The following is a 6,000-nucleotide window of genomic DNA, read 5'->3' on the forward strand; positions in this document are numbered from 1 at the left end:
CAGGAGTATGGACTCCGTAGGCTGCAGGGGTGTCCTGCTCATGCAGGGGCACCCTCTCACTTAGAACCAAGCACCCTGCCCTCAGGATTTTAAAGGCGTGCTAATGGGATGAGATATGTTTTAAGTGCAGTGACCCTTAGATGTAGTAAACATATAACTTTAGTAAATGGTGCATGCACCAACTTACACAGGCTGCAATGGCAGGCCTGTAGTTTAATTTTGAATTGTCCCTCATGGGTGGCATAATGCATGCTTCAGCTCATGGGAGACCTCTGGGGTACCTATGCCCTGGGTACATGGGTACAATATACTAGGGACTGACAAGGGTACCCCAGTATCCAATATGGGATGTACCAGATACTGAACACAACAGATTAGGGAGAAAGCCGATAGACTGGGGTCCTGATTAGCAGGATCTCAGTCGCCATACTAGTCAAAAAACAGCATAGCACCAGGCAAAAAGTGGGGGTAACTATGCAGAAGGATCCTACCTCTTACACTGTACTATTCATGAACTAAAGCAAACGCTTCAGAATTCGGAGTACTAATAAGTCTTCCTCACAAGGTGACTGTGATTATGGTGTTGATTCCTATGTCAATACACCCTATTGACTGTCCTCCAAATTATATTGCTATAGTGGTCAGGGTGTCACACTCACAACGGGAATAGTCTATATGTTTAGGAACCTCCAGTATATTCCCCATATTACCATATATAAGGTTTCTGGTTCTGTGACCCATAAAAAGGTATTCTGGGATCAGGAAATAAAGCAGAAAACGTACATAAATTATCCATGTTAGGTCACCTGTGGGCGATGCGACGAGAACCCTCTCTGAAAAACGACTTATAGAAACAACCCAAGATGTATCCTGCATGCAAGAGCGCTTGGCCAATAGGCTGCAAGCTCCAATACCTGCATGAAGCAACACCACAGGAAAATCATTTAACCTCCAAACCATATCATCCACATTGACTCGAGCTAAAGTTCGTCAAAAAGACCACTCTCACTTCCCAACACTGACACTCCTTTGAAAAAAAACTCACACATTACAGACCCAAGTGTATTCACGTAATGCATTTGGAGGCCAAGTAATTGGAAAATTCTCCACGACCCAAACATTATACAATACAACAGATACAATGGGTGCTATAGTTTCTTGGCCCATATCTTGTTAACGCTACCAAGGGCTAGATTACTTTGGAGATGCTATTATGTGACCTGGTGATTTGCGTCAATGTGCTGCTCAGTGTAAAGTACATGATGTATGAGTGCTATTTTGCTCCATGTCTATTTGCAGCAGTTAGTGCTGTTTCACTACAGCCAAAATCAATATCCAGCATGACAAGAATCAACACTCAACAAACGATGATTGTTGTTTCCGCAAAACAGCTCTGGTCACTGCAAAAGAGACGATGTGCAAAATAGAAAAAAATCGATGCTTGTATTTTTTTCAACACAGATGAAATATGAACAGTGTTTTTGCTGCCACTACCAATCCTAGTCAAAAGAAAAATGCGAAATTTGCAAATTTGAAATGTGGTGCTACTTAGCTCCACATGGGCAGTTTGTGTAGTTTGATGTTTTTAAGGTCCAGTGAGAAAGCAAGTGAGTGATCAGATTACTCTCTGAAGTACAAACAAAACTGTCTGCTGCCTGTGGGAATGCTGTCTATAGATAGTTACTGATAGGAAGAGAGCCGGGGATTAGTGCCAGGCCTGCACTGTGTACTCACTGGCCAAGCTCCCATCAGCCACCCAGGAGGCCACAGATCTCCTGTCCCTGCTCTCACCCATCATCCATGAGGTTATAGGTGCAGCCTTCTCCGATCGGAGAGGACGGAGTGACGAACAGCACACTAGCTAGGGAACGGAACAGATGTGCATTTGTGTTGAGCAGGGCTGGCGCTAGGCTTGGGCAGTGTGGGCAGCTGCCCATGGCCTCGCACTCAGCCCACCAGCATGGGGCCCCACACCAGTTTAACACACCACCAGCCCTCGTGTACTCCGGCTGATTCAATTGAAAGGAAGGCGTCTCTTTGCAACTGAATCAATAAGAGAGAGGAGAGGAGGTCCTCCATGGGCCTCTAGTCTTAGGGATGGTGTCCCACTTGCAAGGAGACACATTTTGCAGGTTTGACCTGCAATTAGGCCTCCTGCCCTGGCGCCCTTTCAGAAACACAGGAGGCCCTTTGTCCAGCACTTTAGCTCCCCACAGGTTTAACTCCCAGCCCCCAAGCAATTCCCACACCTTCAGCCCAAAATGAGCAGCAAAAGAGGTGCTTGTAAGGAGGCTGAGAGGGGGAGCTGGGGCCCAGGAGAAGTCTCCACAAAGAAGCTTCCCAAGCCCAGAAGGAGTCACTTATGCAAATTAGAAGGGTCTCGCACATTCCCTTTCAGCCCAGGGCCCCAAAAATCCTAGAACTGGCCCTGGGGCTGAGACGTCAAGGGCCCCTCACGAACTCCCGCAAGATCTCAGATGTTTTATCTGCCATCTTGGATCCAGCCTTAGTATAACCTTGGCAATGGACTGTTCTTGAAGAAACTCCAGAAAAATAGTAGTGCACATTTGATGCTCATTCCAAAACACTATTGAGGAAGAAAACTTGACATTCTACACTTACTTGTGAGGCTTTCAGTCCAGTAGGCATGATTTTCGATCACACCCTCTTGGAGATCCCACGTCGGAGGTCACACCACAGAAAAACCCAGGTACCTGTGGTGTAGCAAAAATACATAGAAAGCAATTAGAACAGAATCAACACTCAGGTAAGAAACAGAGTCTTTCATTTGGGAAAATAAATACTAATCTGACATCTGTTATGTAACGATCCAAAACTTGTTGCAAAACTTTGTTAACTCGTCTGAGGAATCTGCAAAGATAAAGACAGTTAAAAGGAAATTGAGTATTGACTAAACCCTAAAAACAAAGAAACAGATAATAAACAGGAGTGAGCAATCGCGAAGATATATATGCGAGGCTCAAGATTGCAAACATTTACAGAGACACCGTTAATATGTTTTCAACTTAAGAGATATTCAATATACTGTTTAGAATTTTTGTGTGCAAGCATAGAGACAAGCTAAAGGCTGATGAGTTTGTGTTTCTAGCCTAGAAGAACAATTCTTCACAGGAGAAGTAATCACTAAGGCAATCAAACTAGAGAAGTAAACTCCAGGTTTCACTAAGCAATTCAGAGGTCAGTTTAGGTATAAATAACTATTAGGAGCCTACAATGTCGAATAGAACAGTGAACGCTTGTCATACTTAAAAGTTGAACTGTGTATAACCATTGTGTCATTACTTGATCGGGTGCCTTTGAGGGCCTCAGGTGACCATACCCAGAGAACAACAATCCAGGAGAGGGCCTATCTCCAAAACGTCTAGGAAGAGGCTGAAGCCTCTGAAGCTGCAATGTTTCTTTAATCTCACCTCCAACCAACTACCTGTCCAGCTGCAATGACAGCCAGGCAAACCCACTTGCGGGAGGGGGGCATTATTGTTGAGTGGAGGTGTGGTGTGATTCCTCAGCGCTGCTGCTAGCATCAAGATTACCATGTTAGATGACTAGGTTCTGACAATTAGAGATAGTTGGTGTTTGGTAGGGAGTAATGGAGAAAGCAGAGGCCTGTCTGTATAGATGAACTGTAGGCCAAAAGCTGGGAGGGTAGGGGTATGCAACAGTTGGGTTGTCTGGGTCTAGTGTAAGGCACAGAAAGAAAGATGATGACTGCTGTTTAGTAGTGTGTGCCACTGTGCAGAGGGGTGAATGAGAGAGAATCAGGGGTGGAGCTGTAGTCTGCATGGCCATGCTCTTTTCAATGGCATTTTTGGCAGGACACGGAGGCATTATTGTTGTGCATTCCCTGGGTCTCTTCCACTCATCCCCTTGAGGCCACAGGTAATATGGTGGCCCTTTGTGGGTTTCTTGGTTTGCAGTCCTTCTTGTGGTGGTGATGGAAGACCTGGATGGAGGCCATGAGGTGAATGGTATGGGAGGTTCTTGGCTCAGACTGTGAGTAGGTGGTGGTCTAGTAAGGAGCTGTGCTGGGCTGTAGTAGTGTGGAAGAGTGGCCTCCCCTCCATTATCCAACCTATGGGCCTTTCTCCCCTGCAGGCGATGGCTGTGATTTAACTCAACCATGGGGGCACTGGTGGCCTCCAGACACTTTGCAATTTTTAGTTTCCCAACACAGATCAAGTAGCAGTGGTAGCGTAGGAGGTGTGTACCTGGGTGGTGCCCCAAGTGCATGATGGTCATTTGTGTGTAAGGACACTTGTTTGAGGTTTGCAGTGCAAACAGTTACATCATTATGATCCCATGGATGTTTCTCACTTCATCTTCAGTACAGCTATGTTTTTTTTCCAGGTAGATAGTTGTTTAGCCTTAGAGAGTGGTAAATGGACCCCCAGAAATCCAGTTATTAAGCTAGGGTGATAATTGTTTTCTTCAAAAACACATCGAGCTATAGAAATAGAAGTGGGACAACAAATAGGCACTGACTATGTGTGACATTTAGCTCCCATTGGCATCCTCCTACAGTGGGGCGCATATGGATGTAAAAGACAATGTCCATCAACAAAGTACAAGGGATTCATTGAGATGGGTGTACTAAGAGCTATATTTTCTCGTTTTAATGACTGGACATATAAAGGCATAGTTGGTATGCTTCGTACTGCATGTTGATGTGCAGTTAGAGAATTTTGAAAACATCCATAAAAAAATGTCATGAAGTTACACTTTTAGAGAAAAATGTGGGTTGCTGGTATCTTGCATTACTTTATCCATGCAAGTCCACACTTCGGGTAAAAAAGACTCACAAGATACCAGCAGGATGCTGGTTCGAGCAAAAATTGTCTCTTTGCCATATACACAAGACTGCTACTTACTTGGCTTGTTTTAACTACTCTGACGAGGCAGGGAAACTGTACTGCTATACAGTTATGAAAGGAGAGAGTGGCAGGACAGACTGTGTCTGATTTGCAAGTAAAGTTAAGAGGATTCGCAGAACATCCATACAGCTATACCTACCATATAACAAGAAATCGTTAACACAGACACAGACAAATCACACAGGTGGGTATCACCACTCTCATAACAGAACTTCCAACACAGCAGCAAAATGCACTAAACACAACACATTGGGCTGTACTCTGCACACCTATCAAACACTATTTCTATTTCTACCTCCCCCTATCAGTTCGGCCATCTTAGTTTGTCTATCCTGGGGAGACCATCATGGACTAGTCATTCCTACCATCGACCTAAAGACCTAAGGCCTCTTAGACTCTCAGACTACTTCTGTACAATTACACAGCTGGACGTTTCTTACGCCGGATTTAGATAGTCTGCTTTTTCACAGTGATATTTATTATTATATTCCTGATTGTAGCCAACACACCTCACTTTTGTATCCTGCACGCATCACTTTCTGCATTGATTGCTACCCATATACTATTGCCTCGTACAGTAGCACTATATTCTATATTCTATAACGCTAACTGTATCTTGCACATCCCACTTTACTTTCACCGGTAATACACCGCTTACTACCTCATATATTCTTTCTTTCCTTTGCTGCTCGCTAATGCCACTTGCTGTGTCAGTTAATCTCTGTCATTTTATCTGTGTGTGTATTTTCTCAGCTATATTTTTCATATTTTCATATGCTATGTCATTTAATCTCTGTCATTTTATCTGTGTGTGAATTTTTTCTCAGTTCTACTTTTCATATTTTCATATTTTATGCCTCATACATTTCTCGCTGCTGCGCACTAATGTCACTTGTTGGTTCTCATAATTATGTGTGCAATGGTATTCTGTCACTGACTCCTGTACCTTACATATTTTAGATTTAGACTACTCACTACTGTCACCTAGATTATATTTGTTATGGTTTGCACAGTGTTATATTCTAGTATTTTGTACCTTACATATTTTTGACTACTCACTAGTGACACCTAGATTATATATGTTATGGTTTGCACAGTGTTATATTCT

The sequence above is a fragment of the Lissotriton vulgaris genome, chromosome 12 (assembly GCF_964263255.1).
Source record: "Lissotriton vulgaris chromosome 12, aLisVul1.2, whole genome shotgun sequence".
In the NCBI taxonomy this organism is placed as follows: Eukaryota; Metazoa; Chordata; class Amphibia; order Caudata; family Salamandridae; genus Lissotriton; species Lissotriton vulgaris.